Source organism: Anguilla anguilla, chromosome 18 (assembly GCF_013347855.1).
Source record: "Anguilla anguilla isolate fAngAng1 chromosome 18, fAngAng1.pri, whole genome shotgun sequence".
In the NCBI taxonomy this organism is placed as follows: domain Eukaryota; kingdom Metazoa; phylum Chordata; class Actinopteri; order Anguilliformes; family Anguillidae; genus Anguilla; species Anguilla anguilla.
In genome coordinates, this window is record NC_049218.1 from 20,546,220 (window position 1) to 20,566,695 (window position 20,476).

A 20,476-nucleotide genomic window follows, 5' to 3' on the forward strand; every position below is an offset into this window, starting at 1 on the left:
AATGTATTTCTATTTTGTAACATATGCTGTTATTTAATTTTCTTCAAAATTTCCACAGTGGTTTGGGAGTAATGTTATGTGGAGTCCTGATTTATGAGGTTTCTTCTTTATATCAGAAAACCGAGATCATACCATGGAAAATGTAAGCATATTAAATCCCTGATGATTGTTTAGATTTGCTTTCTCAGGGGCATCAGTTAATCATGTAAATCATATGATTTTTTTTGCAAACATAATTGTATCCTCCAGTAGGAATGTGTAAATCCACTGTTGTTGGGAGAGTTCATTTTTTTTATCTGGAAGTCTCGTTCAGCTGAAATGCTCTTGAGGACTTTTTTGAGACAAAGTGGATTTGTACTTGTATCTTTGAGGATGCTGGTCTCAGAGATATCAGTCAGAAATCTTGTCATACTTCTTACCTGAGCTGTGATATGTCGCCTCCATATTTATAGTTCTCACCACAGAAGCTTACATGTATACAGTACCTCATTGTCATGTCTGTTTTAATTCACAAGGGGGCAGTACTGCTATTCCACCTTGATCAGAGTGCTGGCATCAGCTGATGGAACTCCAGAGCTTCTCACTGGAGGGCTTTTCTGTTCAGGCCCTGTGTTTTCTTTGGAAGGCCCCAGAGGTAGCTGCCCTATGTTCGGTTTGGTAGGTCCCAGAGGTAGCTGCCCTGTGCACCATTTCATCCAGGCTGTCAGTGCATCAGTCATGCGGCATGTCCTCCACCACAGGGGCCTGCACTCAGAGAAGCTTGTGGGTTCAAAGCCTTGACCTTATCTGTCTATGAGGAGCTTGGGTGGCTCCAAAACAAACCAAATGTGTGGGATGGGTCACTCTGACTACAGATACCCAGTTCCAAGCCCCCTGACCTCCTACAGTTGGAGGAAAGTTCCCCTGCCACCAGTGAATATGGCTTCTGGAGCACTGAGCGTGGAGAGTGCATCCACTCTGTCAATAATGTATCGCTTGGACAAATGTGCCAGAGTGGATATATTTAAGATCTTTCACACTTATGCTCAGAGACCTTCATTTGCACGCTTCACTTTCATGCTTGCTGAGGTTTATGGTAGACATTTAGCACAAACCGTGCGGCACAGTCCATAAGACAGCCGACTCCCCGTCATGTGAATTGTGCGGGTTTGATTCCTGCCACTTTCTCAGCCGTGGTCCCTTCTCTGTCTTTTACTCTCTCTGCTTTCCATCTCTCTAAATAATGCTATATATATATATATATATATATATATATATATATATATATATATATATATATATATATTTGCAAAGGGAAAATGTATGTGTGCTTTGGTTTATTTATGAAAGGATGATAACTGTAACCTGTGGCCATCTTCAGATAAATAGATAGAGGTGAATGGATGGAGAGAGAGATGTGCATGACTGCACATCATCTTTGAGAACCAAGTAAAATTCACAAAAATGTACATCAGATGCAAAATAATTTGAATTAAAGTCATCAGAGGTGTGAAATCAAGGATTCTTTCCATAACCAAAACATTGCTTTTTGCGGGGAATAAAAAGTCTATAGTTATAGGGAGATGGAGAGAATGGAGACAGATTTAGCAATGTCCCATCTCAGAAAGACAAACAACGATGAACTGTCAAGATTAGGTAAATGAGTAGGAGGTCTACCACTACATCATCCCCAAGGGTAATTTTTTTTCAGTGAGGTGATAAAGACATCAAGTTATCTAATAGCAGATATCGGTATATTTGCTATCTGACTTGACAGCTTAGTAGTATATTTGTATTTTAACTGATTTGTCATTTTTAATGTGTTTAACGTGATAATCGCTTGTTTGACCCCAAGTAACCCAAATAAAAAACATTTGTCGCTGGGTTTGGAACAACAGGAGATTTATCACCATGGCACCCAGGGGCACGAGAAAGGGGGCGCTAAGGGCGCTGCAGCGCCCCCTAGCTGTAGGCAGGAGGAGCAGCTCCTGCCTGCAAAAAAAACAAAGTGTTAGTCATTGTTTGAATTATATATATATATATATATATATATATATATATATTAAAACGATATAATAAATAATTTTGCTTTGGGGAAGAAAATAGATGTTGAAAAAAAATGTTTGTTAGTTTTTAGTGATTACAGGCATGGCAGTCTTGCTACGGGGTTCACAACGGCTTCAGTACGGAAGTTGTTACAATTGCAAATGCTTCAGTCACAACGCACGAGTTGGCTAAGCGGACGAAGTAGCCTACAACATGGCGCAAAAACGCATCTTGGATTTTTTCAATACCAAAAATGCTAAAACATCCAGGACCGAGTTAGAAGATGCCGATGCAGCACCTACTAAGACATGTTTGTTAATAACACTGCCGCCGTGCAGTTAACGTTAGTGTTTGTTTATTCAGGTGTGTGTGTAGGAGTTATTTCGGTTATACAACAGAACTGCATCATAATTAAAATCGAGTGAAAAACCGGTGGTGTAAGTGTTTAACTTAGCTAGATTGCGTTGCTTTGAGCCATTCGCTAACAGGTAATAATACGTCAATTGTTTACTGTCGCTAGGCAACTTGATGGCAACTAAATTTGATGCGTAATGATGCTGATATAGGCTACGCACTTTCAAAATAAAAACACGATCGTTGCTTTGGTCAAGCTCTGATGGCTAACATTACTTTTGTCTTCATTAGCTAGAGAAAACATAATCAAATGTTTTTCTTTCTTTCTTTCCTTCTTTCATTCAGATATGCAATTGTGGGATGATTTTGCCGACACTACTATTTCCAACAATGGATTCCAATAAATGATTTGGGTTAGAATTACGTCAAACCTCAGAATTCTGGAGCATCTAGACCGTGTTTTGTATTCTTGATCTTGTATTTAAAAGACTCAAGGGTCAGTTTAACAAAAATAAGACTGTACATCACTTTCTGTTAATGTAGTAAACACACGCTTTCATAATTTTGAATACCATTCATTGCCTGTCATCTTTAAGCATCTATCATTAATGATAATGACGTCACAATTTTACATTCGGTTGGCAGCACCCCCTACTTAGAACATCTTCCCGCGCCCCTGATGGCACCCACTGCTGCTTCTTAAGAAACACTGTGATACCATCGGGATGAACGCCGCCATGCCATGGACTTGTGAAACTGTTCAAATTGTTTTCTTAGGTTTGGCTTTTCAGAGCCCTCAGTGTTATTCAACATCATGCTAGAACAGGGTCGCAAAAAAAGAAGCCGAAAATGGAATTCTAATTCAGTTAACATTGCACAAAAATATGCGCACTGTAATTTAAATGATCATTACGTTAGGCCCACTCGTTCTGAATAGCGCAGCCTACATAATATACTCAGAATAATGAGAGATAATGGATAATAATGAAGTGTACATAATCATGGAAGAACAGCAGAAGCTCAATCAGAAATCAGTGCTATTGAAATGCGACGTAACCGAAACACACTTTGATCTTCTATCTGCCAAGAAATAAATGTGAAATTTCATTTTGTACATTTTTACAGCTGTGATTTTATTTATTAATTTTTTTTTGTTGTAAATTGAAAAATGCGATCCAAATGTGAACTCTGTCTTTCTGTTTCCGCAAGTTTAAGGAGTGAAAATTGTCTTCTGTCTGCATTTAAAGGGTGTAATGTATGCTGATTAGTGCTGTACAGTTAGGCCGCGTGTTCCATAATAAGTGGTTGCTAAACTGAGCGATCATTAGTCTCCTCTCACTCGCCTTATTATGCATCATCATTTGTCATTAGCCCTTGTGCCAGATTGCCAGCGTTGGCTGCAGTGATCAGAGGAGCAGGCCTGGTGTGTTTCTGGTAGCAATACGGGCCGATATTCGTGAAAGCCGAGTCCTTCTGTATAGAAGACACTTGACCTGTACAGAACAATGCAGCCAAACTATTTCCTCTATTGCTTTCAAGGGATGCTTCTGTGTCATTGATTATTTTAGCATCTTAAAGCTTAACCGTTTCTTTGTTTTTTTTTTTGTAACAACTTAATTTGACCCTATGCCTAATGTTGCTGCAAAGTGCATTTCAGATATTGCGGCCAAATACACTGTGTTTTTAGTTTTAATGGGGATGGTGGTTCATGATGTGAGCGCAAAAAGAAAGCGTTGCTTCTCAGCTGAGAGGAAGAGCATTGAACTGTCATCATTTCTGATGGTTTAATATTTCAAGAGTTCACTGCGCTCTCAGGCAGTTAGGTCTATAAGGTCGTGAAGGCAAACCACAACCAGAATACCTGCCAGCATTGGTTTAGGCAGGTGCCAAGTGGGACATGCCCACAGACACTGTGGAAAAAGGTAAATTGGTCTCTCATGCAGGAGTATGGAAGGATGATAATATATTTTGTTTCTATTGCTTCTAGAATTAATAAAAGACATGGTGTCCGGAATCGAGTTAGACGATGGATGTTTTTCTTAGCTGTACATGAACCTTGAATAACACATGCAAAACAAGGCCCAGTAGATTCTAAAAGATCTGGCCAAATAAGACCCAGGAGAGACCAAGAGAGAGAAATGCTACAAGAGATTACGGTGTAGCTTTGAAAAGACAAGTACATACCAAATGTATTGACAGTTCATGGTTTTTCTTTTTTATTTAAATATTGGTCTCTTCAAAAGATTTGAGGATGTGAACAACAGCTAGTCTTTTCTTTTTCATTCTTTTTTAATCTTGAGAAAGCTGGTGGGAATTTCTACTCTACTTTTAGACAGAGCTCTAGAGTCTGTATCTCATTCTGTAGAATAATAAGCTTTCTGTGATTCAAAACTAATTTACGGATCCTGATATCTGCGTGACCAGACTGAACAGGCAGAAAAGGAAGAACAGCTAATAAGACCTGGTGAACAGTGGCAATTCAAAAAATATATATATACATGGGTTGGTGAAAGAGTGTGTACCTTATTCAATTGCAAAATGGTTGTTACTTATACAAGCCAAGGTACTGAAAAAGGCTCAGTAAGGCAATGCAGTCAATGTTCTACATGTTAGACCACACTTCCGTGTTTTGTCTAGGTCTTCAAAGTATGGTCTTGCCCTTGATATTAAATTTATACCATGGTCTGAGTGAATACTCAATTCTGATTGGCTGAAAAGTGTGACTTACAAACTAATAACCACACACCTGTGGCAAATAGGTCCAGTGAAACAGCCTGATCACCGTTCTAAATTCATACGCTGGCTACTATCAATACAATATCAACTTGTGATTGCAGAAGCTGAAATGTATGATAATGAACACTTGTTTTACATCAAATACCTTAGTTCCATCAACACTGAGCTAGCTAAGTTGTTTGGTGTAAATATATTTATTAAATTTTGCAATTGTCCACAAAATATGTTGTACTACATTGTTAGGCTATTCTGGTTCCCATATCATCACATAGGTCCACAACCGAATGATGAAGTCTTCACTATGATTTAGCTATGTCAGTATAGCTGCAGTTTTCAAGCAAATGGAGCCTGATGTTTAGCAAGCCATGATAGCAAACATATTGTGAGGCCAGTATCAAATTGAATGTTAATACTAAGTAACATGAGTGACTGCAAATGTAGAATAATGGCTAGAATAAGTGTCCGGTTGCTAGGTCAAATCTAAGGTACGTCTCTTGCTTAGTAACTTTTAATTTTTAAAGCAAAACATTAAACAAAAATGCCTTTATTTGGTGGTTCTCTGCCTCCGTATCATGTGTATCATCATTACCTCTGTAAATCATGCATTTGTATATGCATCAAACTTGCATTACGCACTGGCTGCTAACCACATGGGGAAAGATTGCTAACTTTGCCAATGTTGGCAAGTTGTATTAACAAGCTAACACACAACAGTAGACAACATAAGAAACACATTAACTTTGATCAGTGATTACAAATGCAAGCGTTTGATGGTCATTTTTTGTTTAAAAAAATGATAATCAAATAAAGCAACTGTTTACAAAAAATAAAAAAGCAGCATTACCTTACTTAGTTAATAAGTAGCACATCAAAGAAAAAAGATGCATATAATTTAGCATATGTATTCCGCTTTGCATTCAAGTGAGAAGCACGATGTTTGACACACGGGATTGAGAGAGAGAGAGGAGCAGGGGTACGTCCTTTTTTTGCTGAGAAGGGAAACTCTTTAAGTGGTTATTATGGGGATTTAGCAAAAGCCAGAAAACGTATGATAAAATTTGATCATTAGAAAATACTTTATATCAGTTAGTCAGGATAACTAGGGTGGCAAGTCGGGTGGCCAGACTTTATTTTAGAGTGGCAGCTGCCACCCAATGCCACCACGATGGCTGTGCCACTGCTGATGGATAACACCCATTCCTTTTTTTATTGTGTCTACAAGTCCAATTAATCACAAAGCATTTCTAACAGAGCTTGATGTTCTTTAAGGAGGCTGCGCACAGAAATAATACAGATATTCAGACAAATAAAAAAGGTACGTTTTACATGTACAGTGCTATGGCCAGGATTTATTCAGTGTTTTCAACTTTTGGGATTGAACAATTGTTTCCCCAAAAACACAGGATGGGAACCTGACAAGAATACACATCTCCACAGCATTTTCAAGTGAAAGTTAAGGACTGGTGAGCGCTGCATCCTGGCCTGTGTATCTCAATAGCATAATGGACATTCGGCACATGCAAAGCGGCACTACTCCTGACTGGCGTGTCATCACTGTGAAAGTAAGGTCTGGAAGTGCAGTGCCATGGGACAGACATTATAACTTAACATCTGACTGTTTATAATTTGTCACAGGCGAAAATCGAAAGACTTATTATTTGGTACATGTAAACATGACGCATATAACAACTTGAACGTGTTAAAAATGACTGACGTTATATAATGTTAGATAATATTACCTGGACATTATATAAATAAATGATCACATTGCTGCACTGTAATTAGAATTGGCACCATAGAAAATGAAGGAAAATGTATCATGTTCAAGAGACATAGGCCGAACCTTAGGCTTACCAAGATCAACTGTTTGGAACATCATTAAGAAGAAAGAGAGCACTGGTGAGCTCAGTAATTCCAAAGGGCCTGGTAGGCCAAGGAAGACCTCTATAGTTGATGACTGAATAATTCTCACCATAATGTAGAAAAACTATTAAACACCTGTCTCATAGATCAGAAACATTCTTCAGGAGGCAGGTGTGGGTGTGTCTGTGACTACTGTCCACAGAAGACTTCACAAACAGAAGTTAAGTTTGAGATCTTAGGGTAACAATCGAGTACGATTCACCTAGATGTATGAGTGTGTCTTAATTTGATTTCCAGTTGTGAGGTAAAATTTGAGCCACAGACCATTTGGTCGATCAGACATCTAGCAACTGCGCACTAGCTCTCTCTGTGCCTTCTAGTCTCCCCCTCTGGGCTTGATTTCTAGCCCTGAATTTAAAAGCCACACCCCCTATTTATCATATAGTTGAATATGGAAATAAATAAATACAAAATTTATGATAAAGTAAATAGGGAAATATATAAATGCATAAATCCCATTTTGTCATGGTTCCTTATTCCGTTTGCTGTGCGGCGTCGTGGATTGTGCTAATCGACGCCGTTCCGTGCTAATCGGCTACTCAGTATCCCTGTTGAGGAAACTGGGTGCTGTTTCAGGTAACTGAGTGTGGTAATCTTCAGGACCGCCTGAGGGCGCAACCGTGATTGCTTTTGATAACCACCGATTGTTTGCACCTGATTGAGAGAGCTTATATATGCTCACGTGAGATCTGTTCTTCGCTTTAGTGTCTACTTACATAAACGAAAGCCGGTAGGGAGAAAAGCTCTCTTAGAGAAACTGTGGTAAGACAAAGGTATAGGATTTTTGAATTTATCTTTTGTTTTGACTAGTCGTAAGACACCTGTCCTACTAGTCACCTAGTTTTAATTCTTTATTTTCCTTAAACGCCTTTTGCCTTCCTCATTTACAAGGCACCCTTTTCTTTTGCTTTTCTTCAGACTGCACTGCAGTCTTCCTAAAGTTCACTCACTCCTTACACCTTAGTTTCATTCTCCTGCCGAGACATTTACTTTGTGTTGGGATATTCTCTCTTAGGAGTTAAGTCTTCTTTTCCCCCTCCTTAAGTCTCTTTCTGAGATCTAGTGGTTTCCACTTCGGTGGGTAAACTTTAAGAAACCCCTTTTGAATTCACTGTAGTTGCGTGTGGTCGTTACCACTTCCCCACCCTCACACATTTATGTCGGATTTTATCTATTAATTAATTAATTTCTGTGTACAATTGATTTATTTTAAAGTTTTTCTTGAGTATTATATTTATTTAGTTAGTCATTTATATATTAATTTTTTAATTTTTAATTTGGGCATTTTCGGTCCTCCATACTGATCGACCAGCAGGGGTTACTAGATAATGATAGAAGCAGATCCCCTAACTGTCTGAACCCTCCCATACCCTAGGCGACCCAATCGCAAACCGCACGCTGACCCGTGAAGCTACCGACCACAGTCAGTACTGCCACGGTCCGGATTCAATCCAAGGCCCTGAGGAATATTTCTGTTCTGAGTATTCTTGTCATTGCCAGTGTCCCAGCACATTTCAATTCCAGAATAGCTTATGTGGTGGATGTTATATTAACAGGCAGAACATCACATTAGATTATCTCATTCAGTATCTTTAGCTCTGCCTCTTTATGATTGTCGATGGAAATGACTCAGCAGAATTCACAAGCACTTTCCTGTGCCACAGGATCCCATGAGCCGCCTCTTCTGTCCAAAGTGAAACCACTAAGGTATAAAACACGATAAGACTGTTAATATACTGGCTTCTGTTGTAAACTATAAATCACCAAAATAGTGTGAAGGATATTACCATATGAAAGAGATAAAAATCCCCAAATGTTTTTGAGATGTTTCACAATGTGTCTTCTGAATTAGGGCTTTTACTTTTGTAAATATATATATATATATATATGATCCATAATACAGGTTTTTCATCCATAATAGCTGTTTGATGCATGGTGCAGACAGTCGATCCATGAAACAGATTACTTTGATCCAAGATACAGATCTTTGGTCCATGATAAAGTTATTTGATCCGTCATACATATTTTGTTCCATGATATATGTTTTGTCCATGATACAGACATTTGATCCATGAAACAGATGATTGATCAGAGATACAGATGTTTTATCCATAATACAGATGGTTGAACCATGATGCAGCTCTCTTAGATCCAAGATACAGATGTTTGATCCATGATGCAGATATCAGATCCTTTCTTATGACTTAGGACCTCAACATTGTAGAACATTGTGGCTGCTGGCAAGTTTATAATGGTTATTCTTGAACATAAATATTAGGATTTATCAGTATCACTTGTGCATTATGTTACTATATATCAGTCTTTTTCAGAAGGCATTACCCAATCGAGGACAGTGTGACAGTTATCTTAATGGGGCAGTTGTTTAAATACAGATGTTTAATCCTCTGCTTTGAATTAATTTAGGCCTGAGAGCGAGATACCTTTGAGTTACCACATATATATATATATATATATATATATATACACAGTATATATGTGTGTGTGTGTGTATACTTCTTTACAACAACAACTTAAATTATTTTGTTTTTCAATCAGCATTTTCTTATTAATTCCAGAAACTGGAGAACTCAAATCAACATTAGCTTAAATGTGTTACTGAAAGGAAGAGCATGCCATTACTCTGTATCTGGGAGATTATGCGTTTGGTCGTGTGTGTGCATGTGTTTGTGTATCTGTCCACAGCTAATCTGGCATACTACTCGGCCGATCAACCTAATACTTGTTGTGCATGCTGACAGCAGGCCAAGGCCCTGAATTCTCTAATATTTTGCAAATCGGTCAACTACAAGTATTTTATTTGAATTAATTTCCATCATTGTCCATTGAAATATATTGAGTGCTGACTCCTCACTCCTCCTAACTGGTCGGTAGGGGCCACAAGTGATCAATAACTGCTTCCGTTTGGAATGAAAGACCAGCGATGTAAAATGTCAATTTCAATGTTAAAATAGCAACAAAATAATCCGCCAACTAACGGGGTACGTTAATGTTTGAATCTGTGGCAATTATTTTGTTGGCATTTCATTTCACGTTGAAATTGATATTTTACATCGCTGGTCTTTTGGAATTGTTCCTGTCCAGATTGTTCCTGTCCAGATTTGAAACGAAAGTGCCAGACTATAACGTTAACATTAGCTCTGTCTAACACATCGTGGCTGATATGAATGAAATTAGCTAACATGTCACCACCTTTTGCGTTACTTCACTGAATCGGCGTTTTTTGATTTTCAGTGGCACAATGGTAAAAACTTATATGGTAATATTGTATTTGTCTGGTTGCTTTGATTATGTAGCCTCTATTGTTGCATCAGCAAAGCTAACACGCCTGGTGGAGATCTGCACTCTACTGAGTGCACTCTTCTAGTGTTATGTAGTAATCCATAGATGTCTGGTTTTATGTTATGCAGTAATCCATAGAAGTATTAATCATAGATGAGATACAGGGCTGTATGACTGAATGTGCTTCCGAATCTGGATGATCAGCGTTATGAGATTGAAATGCAGCCTCTGATTCATCCGCGATTCATCCATGTGGACTACCCTTGAGTAACCAGGCAGAGAATGAGCTCATTCTCAATTAACCGCCAAGGATCCAGCAAGCAAATGATTGATTACCCTTGGATCTCATTATTTTCCAATTCTGAATTTTTTCTGAGATATTTGGACCTGTAGCGACTGAGACAGCTTGATTAAGAAATATTTGCCAAGACAATTACTCCATCTCAGCCCTTTTCTGACCTCTCTCAAAATTCTTAACTAATATGTTCCAATTGGATTTCCATGCTGCTGGTCTATTTAAATGTCTAACGTCTGAAAGCACAGCACTCATCCAGTCTGGGTTTTTATCCTTTTCAATAATACGGGGTTTAAAAAATGATCATAACAAAATTCCCCGTTGTCATGGAGTGAAATTCTTGTTTTTTTAATCTTGTCCTTGTTTTCTCATGGTCATTGTTTCTGTTTTGCAAAATGTATAATATGCAAGAAGGTGCAGAGCATAGATAAAAATATTTAATCCCTTGAAGAGAATTTCTGCAACAGAGGTTGTTTTCATTTTGAGTTTGTCAAGCCATACAGCTGATGTCAAAAATATTTACACATCTGCTTTCTAGTTTTTGAGTCAAAATAAATTTTGTAAAGCAAAGCTTGAATCAAAATGACATTTTTTACTGCACATTATGACTCCCTGCCCAGTAGAGTGGCTTTGAGTCCCATTACGTTTTTTTTTTTTTGGGTCCTTTTGCAAGCAGATGGATTTGTAGTCTGTTTTTTTTTCTTCCCCAAACTAAATAAATAAATAACCACAGTGCGCTTGGATCACTGGATGGACAGTTGAATTGTGTCTACAAATAACGAAGAAGCTATGATTTATAACCAAATGTATGAATCATGCACAGGGACAAATTCTGACGCGGTATAATTTCTGCCCATTTGTTAATTTATAACTGAGTTTGTATTGAATTACGCTTTTGATGATGTCCAAGGGTATCGGTCCATCAGTCAATCAATCAATGTGTACAGTGACATTCTCAAATAATGTCTTGCAGCCTCAGAGGAAAGTGCACACCCAGTCGGTCTGGTCTGGTCCCCTGCATGTCTTGGGAAGGCTGGGTCCAGATGGTTTCTCGACTACAAAGAGCTGCAGATGAAAGCCCCAGATGGGAGTTCCTGTCTTGACTGGGTGAGCACCACATGACTGGTCTTTTGTTTTCCCTGACGATGGGACACTAGACGAACAGCACACACAGTCCTTGTTTTGGGCTAAAAGGATTTGATAGTAATACAATTATTCGGAAGAAACTGAACGGATAATGGCAGTAGTTATTTACACCTTTTAATTTCTAGAGTTTAGGATAAAAGGATGATGAAAATGTATGTAAAGGTAAAAATATATTTACTTACCTCAGAGCACGTGATAATTTGCATGTGATAATTTTCTTCAAATCATTCAAATGCAAATCTCTGTGTCTGTACTTGGACAGTATAACCAAAAAATAAATACATTTTAAAAATATATGTGATCATATGAAAACAACTTTTCTTATGTTGATATCATGCGATAAAGTCGTCATGATCACAATAAAATTTCATAATCACTTAGTGTAAAATCTTTGTCAAAATCTCAAGATCAATATATCATGACCATGAGTACAAAACTTTTGTTATGTCGAGATAAATAAATAAAAACTTATTTATTTATTTTATTTTATTATGTCGAGATGCTGAGTCGTGATCACAAGAAGACAACTTATGTTGAGATCACGAGATAAATAAGTCCTGATCATGACAACACAATTTTTTTATGTGTCGTGTTAACAAGATAAACATTTCGCGAAATAAGTACAGAAGTCCGTTGAGGCCATGAAATCTCTTGGTCCCATTATCTAAATACTTTAAATTGTGATCTGGGAATTTCGTTTTCTCATGATGAACTATACCATGAACAAGACAAAACAAAAGTTGTATACTCATGAGCACAAATAAGTCACAAGATGATATTTTTTGTTATGTTTCAATCACAAGATTAGTAGCTATTATGAGAAAAAACTGTCAACATCTATGTTAGATCCATCAGAGAACAATTTTTTATGATAAGGTCACAAGATAAGTCAAGATAAGTCACGTCGAGAGCAAAACATTAAAAAGTCATGAGCATAGGAAAACAACATTTATGTTTGTCATTGTTGTGATTAGAAGAAAAAAAACTTATGTTGGGATCATGAGACTGTAATAATCATGAGAAAAAAACTTTTGTTATGTTGAAATCACAATATATATAAGTCATGGTCACATGAAACAATTCCGTTATGTTGAGATCACCAGATAAATTAGCAGTGGTCATGAGAAAAAAAACGTTCTGTCAAGATCACGATAAGTCGTGATCACAAGAGAATTGTTTATGTCCAGATCACAAGATCAACGGGTCATGATCACAAGAAAGGGCCATATTTACTAAAGAAAGCCGCAAATTACCATCATTGCATAATTTTGCATCTCTGCACGTTTTCAGTTTAGCCAAGTATTTATTAAGACTGGTTATGTAAAGTAGCGCAGCCACAGCGAGTTCAGTTAAATGCACTGCCGGTTTTTAAGATGCATCTTTCGCATGGAAGGAATGCAGCATGGTTGCACCACTCCATCTGTGCTGAATTCAGGTTTTGGACAGGGCACAGGATTCATGGATGTAATAGATAGGCACTTTAATGCACTCATTAGTAAAATACTTCAGAACAGTTTTTATATTTCAATTTGTTTCATTCCGTACCGAATAGCGAACCTTCTCCAGAGTCGCCATCTCTCAACTTCTCTACCAGGCAACTGTTCCTAAAGATGAAGGAGTTATGCATTTAAAAAAGATTTTAAAAGATTCTCTCCCTTTACAAACATACTGTAGGGGAGAGTTGCCGTGCATGTAATGATTGATAAATGTACTTAATTGTACATTAAGTTAATAATAACTTAATGTACAATGCAGCTACTGTAGCCATTTTAGGTTTTTACAATTACAATTCAGTGCTCTACCACCTCCGAAAGGAACTGAGCCATGTTATAACCTCTTTGTGGAATTGATAAGAGGTTAGAAGTCGTTATGACTGAAGAAGTAACTTAAAGAAATACCAAGTGAAATAAGTTTTTTAAACTACTTTTTCTATTTTGTGTTTTGTCATGCACATTTTAGTACTTTTCTCAATGTTCCAGTAAGATGTTTAGATACATTTCCCTTACCCTATATATCAAAGCTGCTATAATTTATAAATATACTGTACACATTTAAATTGATTCAGTTGTGTCCTTTATTTCAAGAAATGATTTTGCAATATATGGTTTCATAATCTTTATGAGACTAGGTCATTTTTGGTGCAGAAATCGATGCTGTAATGCTGTATACATCTGACGACTCTGGACATCAGCGATGTAGTAGTAGGTAGTAAGAAACACAGCCTTTCACAGGTTGTTGGCTAATGAAACACCCAGCACTGGCTCATGTGGTTCTAAAATATCTCGCTAGTGTTGGGAAGTTTGATTCATTAAAATTAATCAGTACATTCGAGTCAGTACATCAAAATGATGTAAATGATGACATTGAGTCGCTCAAGTCATTTTCGCATACTTCACCATTAAGGACAATGCCGTTTCTAAGGACAAGCGAAATAATATAGCCTGCTAGGCTGCATCTATTGGATTTTGTTTAAAGAAATACCCCATATGTTACTTAATTTTTTTACCAAATGAGGAGAATATGCTCTCATAGCACTGTTTAAAAAGTTCAAGTTGTCATCAAGGTTGTCAGTAGCATCATTATAAACATCCCTGTGAGATTATTTTTCACAAATCTAAATACTGTTTTTATAGCATTCCCTGTTTCTGTTTGTTTCACTTCTGCTCGCACAAGGCATTAGTAGGCCTATGCTATACACTAGGCGAGTCGTTCAGTAGGCTACTTTTTGAGTTTTCAGTTCATTTGAGTCATTTAGTACATTCAGCACAATCCGTTCATTTGAGTCACTTGAGTCTTTCAGTACATTTTGTTCATTTGAGTCATTCCGTACTTTCAGCACAATCAGTTAATCCCATTCATTTCAGTCTTTTGAACATTGAACAAATTGAAGGAAACACACAAAAGACCAGTCTGACAGGCTTCCACTCCAGCACAGTAGTACACAAGCAAATTCTTATCATTTACTGACATAAATAGTATCTGCAATGCCTACAGTGCAAATACCAAAAACTCCAGTAGGCATATGCCAGTTGCTTACATTTTGATAATTTATTGTCTTTAGTTTTTTGTGACGAGTCATGCAGTGGCTGAAGGGAAAACCCAACTGGGTTACGCAAGCTCATTCTCGAACTCCAGTGAAAAACTGCTCAGAAATAAGTTGCCTACTGTCCTTTGTAGGTGAATTTCTACATAGCACACACCATTGTTAGGCTTTTCACAGTTGTTTGCGCAACATTTAGCCTGCATTTAAAAATAAAAGGTACGCAGGTTAGGTGATGCAAGTTGCAAAATCGTATGCAACCAACAAAGGATTGATTATAATAATATAATCTATAGGCTATTTTTATTAACAGAGCACAATATTCAGCTGTGTGGGATAATTTCTAATGAATGTAGCTTTATTGGTACAGAATCCATTGAGAAATGCATACTCAATACATACTTTTCCATTCGCGTTTTATTTTGGCTACATTGTATCATGCACTCAAAGAACTGGGTTAAGTTGTAAGCCAAATGCTTTCAATTTTATGCAGGCTAGTGTTTGTCATCGCAATACGAAAACGGGGCGAGTGAGAGTGGTAGGGATCCAACAACTGCGTAGTTAGCTCATTGCAAATCTGGTCCCTTTACATAGTCAGCGTGAACGGACCTAATATCCCACTATTGCACGATGGCAGATGAGACGGACCATGCTCACAAACTTTTTTTTTTTTTTTTTTTTTACTCATTAACTAATAAATGTTACGGAAATCCTTCTAAGAATGAAAATGTGGCAAGAAATGTATGTTATACTAGCTGAATTTCCGCTCATTTTATCCATACAACATAAAACTAAAAACGTTTTGTTCGGCTCAGTGAACTCACAGAGTTGAATCACTTAGAAACCAACTTAACCAGAGGATAGTGTTACCTGTTAGCCGAGCCAAATTAAACTTTTTTAGTTTTCATTTCACCAATTCGCTCTAAAAGCTTCTAAGAACGAAAACGAGGCAAGACATATGTGTTAAAATAGCTGTATTTTAACTAATTTTAAATATAGCTTCTGTGAATGAGTATCGGTTCGTAGACAGAATTTATTTGAGCGAAATGATACTAAAAGATTAATGGGAAACAAATTATGTGAATTTATCCTGCCAAGTGTTTGATTGATACCAGCCGTAAGGTGAATAGTAATTAGACTGTCGATCTTAAAAGATAGTAATCTCGTTTTTACACTGGGGATAAGCCGTCAGCACAAAGTTTGGCCCAGCCGATGTACCAGCCATGTGCGCCAGGGTGGAAAATGACCAGGCCCAGAGTTCACCCACCTTTTTTTACCGCTACAGCACTGATCTTATTCTAATCTTCACATAACTTATCTTCTCATGATCACTGCTAATTTATCCCATGATCTTAAAACAAGAAATGACTTCTTGTCACTGGAATATTTACTAGGGGTGGAGGGAGATGCCGCGATTTGTATCTGTATCTGTATTTGTTCGATCACCAAATAAAACCGGAAGTGGGTGTAGCGTAATTTGCTTTTTAAAGCTGTATTTTACAAACAATGACCTTTATGTTATATTGATATTAGATGCTTTTGCAACACTGAGGTAAACAGTCAAATCAAGTTTCAAACATAGACAAAATGTTTTTTTATAAATCAAAACATAGTTACTCATCTGTACTTTGAACTGCATAGTATGAATTGCATTAACTCCACCCCGACCTGAAGGACACTGATGTCAAATATAAACTTAAAAAATGCTTTTATAATTAATAAAATAGTTCCACGTCTTCATTATGAACTACTGTATGCTATGAACAACAAATTCAATAAAACTACAGTGTAACATTTTTTTGTTAACACTTTTTCCTCCCCTCTTTGTGAAAGTCCCACTTTACCTGTTTGTTTGTTTTGCATAAGCTTGTCAGATAGGCGTGGATGAGATGTAGTGGTGTGTTGTTTGTGAACAATTTGTTCTTTTTAATCAATTTTTTTAGTGAACGATCATACTAACTCACCTCCATGTAAAGATTAGTTCAGTTGAATCAGCTCTCAGGAAGTTGTAAACTTACCATTCGCTGAAGCTGCAGGTACTCATATTTTACTATTTTCACCATTGGGCTGTGTCCTAGCAATTATCAGCACTGATTCATCTGTGTGATCAAATAAACTGTGTGTGGGAAAGACACTGTTGCTCTGACTTGAGTTAATAACTTAGCTGATTAAAAGGCGTACAGTCTAATAAAGATTTTGACCTAGTAGTATCTGGGCAGGAGAAAAGCAATACAGTTTCTCCAATCTGTTGTGCTGCATTGTTGAGAACACCTACGTTTTTCCAGGAGATGTAAGTGTATATAATTGGAGTTAGAGCCGGAGAGGGTGGACTAGAACGTGAATACTATGTTCGGAAAGTGCGTGTTTTATTAATTATAATTGTATCGTTCCTATGGTCATCCACAGATGTGAGCGTGTCTGTCCATCTGCAGTTGGAGCTCAATGACACTCACATTCTCTGACTACAGGATTCTTTACATTATTGGTGAGTACCAGTGAGGCAAAGTAGAGATGTAGAGATGTTTTTTTTTTTTCATGATGAACTCTGAAGGGAGAAAAAAAAAACGTTTTACAAGTGAGATACTTGTGTTATGTCAGCTTTGTTGACCTATTTTAAGTTCCTCTTTCTTTTCTTATTAACAGAGAAATGGCAGCTGCAGACCCTGCAGCCATGGTACTCTGCATGGTAGAAAAAGACTGTGTAAGGAAAGTGCCTGGCCATCAGGATTTTGAAAAGCCATGAAATGTATGGAAGAACAGCATCAAATTTAAGATGGGAAATTTAAGAACCATGGTAAGGAGAGCTGGATGACAGTAGTTATCCCAAAGGACTAACCAACACCTTTTAGTTTGTCTGGGAAATTTTGCTTAGACTGGAGGATGGATAGTTCTCCCCGAGGTTGCAGACCCTAAAGAATGACTTGACGTAGCGAATTTGACAGAGGAGGGTCAAAAACTCCTTTTCCTTTTGGTTTAAAATTGGGAATGTTGCTTGAATCTCAGAGATTTTTTGTCTTTATCTTTATATTTGTCTAGAAAATGTTGGGTTGCAACCTTGCCAACAGTTTTACTTATTCCACACCATAAAGAGCAAATCGATAACTTAATAGAGGAATAAAAAGATTTGTTTTCCTGGTTACAACATTACATTGTGGATGTAGCCTGAATCTCAAGGCTCTTATTTTTTATTTTCGGGGAAAGTCCATGTTTGTTGGAGACAGAAGCTTCAAAAAATTTCCTATGTCCATTTTTAATACATTCATTCATTCTTTTGATTGTGCATGTAACGGTCTATATATAGCGCAGTCTGCAGTGCATGAGCAATGTATAATTTTTTGTACAGCGGTGAGGCAAAAGGATAACATGTAATAGCAGTAAGTGATGTAGAAAGCCTAGAAGAATAAAGAATTAGTGTAACTTTGTGGAAAACCGCTCGTAAACAGAAAACAGGTTACAAGAACAGAAAATTTGTGATGTCAAGAATACAAAATAAAGAAGTTATCTCAAGAAAGCAACTTACGCTGACATCACCAGATATGTTAGTACTGATCACAAGAGAAAAACTTGGCGAAGACCGTGATAAGTCGTCATCACAAGAAAACAATGTTTCTTAGGTTGAGATCACCAGGTAAATTTGAAGTGACCATAAGGAAAAAAACGTTTTTATCAGGAACATGGTAACATGCTTTGTAGAAACAATTCGATCTCGCCTCACTTACCACCCAAATTTATACGCTTTTGAATTCAGGCATGAGATTCAGAGGGCAATTTAATTTCAGCCGTGATGCAAAAAAGAGAAACAGCTGTAGCTTGCTGGAGTGGAGTTACGTGGTGGAAAAACTTGTTCATTTTAAGTGCACACCATTAAATAAATTCAGTTTGTTCACAGAAGCGCCTTCCATGAAATCTCAGTGGAACTGAGATGATTTCGGAGGCAATGGTGAGTCTGACATGTTCGGTAACTTTGTCCCTCGACGTAAACGACTGCACACAAGAAACTAAAGAAACAAAATGAATAATGCAGCCTGAGACTTGATTTTCAGAGTGATGTGGCTTGTCTGCTTCTCTGAGTGAGGAATCAAATAAATGTATTCATTCACAAGACAAAAAAAGAAGCATGTTTCCCTCGTTATAAAATGACAGCAGCAACAAGATGATGAACGTATGTGCATAAAAAAGAAGTATATGCTAGGCTCCTATGCTGGCCCAGGGAGCCATTTGTTAAGGGAAAATCGAGCAAAAGGCAAGTTCATTCAGTTATTTTTAGGAGGCCCAATCCTCTGAAGCCTCATTGGATTGTGGAAATAAAATACCTGTAGAAGATGTATAAGTCATGAGAATATGTTTATATCGTATGTGTGTAGATAACCGTGCTTGCCTTTAGCAGACACAAATAGATTTAAATAGATTGGCTCATACAGATTACATGCTTTACCATCTACAGAGCTGGAGAGTACCTGAAACAGTTCAGGTTGTCAGATCAGCCGTGTCACATTCACCATTAACTTTTCAGGTCAACCATGGCATATATAAGTGCTTGTATTCTTGCTATTGTGACCCTGCAATCAGGGCTTGAAAATGTTTTCTTTTTTTCTTTCTATCCATTCGCTCTGAGCAGAATTTGAATTTTAATGTTAATGCAGCATAACGTTCCTGAACAAAATGACCATGTTAAAATTGCTTTGATATAGGGAAATTATGGGGAAATCCCGTTGGAAGAGACACAACTATTAAATTGCTCATAGCAGGACAACCAATAATATGTTCAACTCTTTACGAGGCATTTTCAAGGTGTAGGGTACTACAGAGGTAATTGAAATACAGGCTTTATAAACTGCATAAATCACATCCAACAACTGACATGAACATAAATGAATGGCCACATCAACATTATTCAGGTTGGGTAATTAGCCTTGCTTGCACGAAGTCCACTGAGATAACTTACACAGTAGCCTAACATTAAAAGTGAAATTGTACCACACACCTTTATCGTGTCACAATCGAGCAACAGTGTGGCGGCTCGGGGCTGTACTCATAGCAATAACATCCACTGACTGGCCTACTCGTTTTCAGTAAGAAAACCAAAGGCATAGACAAAGCATCTCCAACAATATATTAGACTATGCAAAATACCACCACCATAATATTAATAATAATGTATCTTACTCTCAAACATTTTCTTCCACCTACAGAAAGTGGTCACAGTTGGCTACACTTGAATTCCAGATTTCTAGTCACGAGGTTTGACTCAGCCATCAGTAAACTGAAGGCATTGCTGTCCCATTGTTTGTATAGGCCTACTGTACTAATTAGCAAGCTAGCAGAAGGGGCACTGCAGGGAGTAGCATTAGCATGTAGCAGCGCAAATCAAACAAATAAAAAATAAAAACAGCTGATGCAGGCTTATGCTACCTTCTGCAGAACTGCTCAATTTAAGTTGTGCAGACCCACTTGATACCAATCCAGCAAGCCAGAAAGTCAATCTTGTCAAATCGCACAGTTCAGAAAACTAGAAGTTCAACTTGGGAAATGAAAAATTCCTGCTTCCACCATCATTTTGCGCCATCACTCAGGGAAACATGATGTAGACTAGCCTACCCTATCCTAAAGACTCATCCAGGAAAAAAAGAAAAGAGATCTTGGAAACTACACTACAA

At 37.5% G+C, this 20,476-nt stretch overlaps 1 long non-coding RNA gene across 1 annotated transcript; it reads left to right on the forward strand.

Moving 5' to 3' along the window:
* The first annotated feature begins 11,623 nt into the window (after nt 1-11,623).
* Nucleotides 11,624-17,478, forward strand: LOC118217701. The gene is made up of 3 exons (XR_004763264.1): nt 11,624-11,740; nt 17,226-17,304; nt 17,463-17,478. It is a non-coding gene; the product is annotated as an uncharacterized LOC118217701 (long non-coding RNA).
* The last annotated feature ends 2,998 nt before the right edge of the window (nt 17,479-20,476 follow it).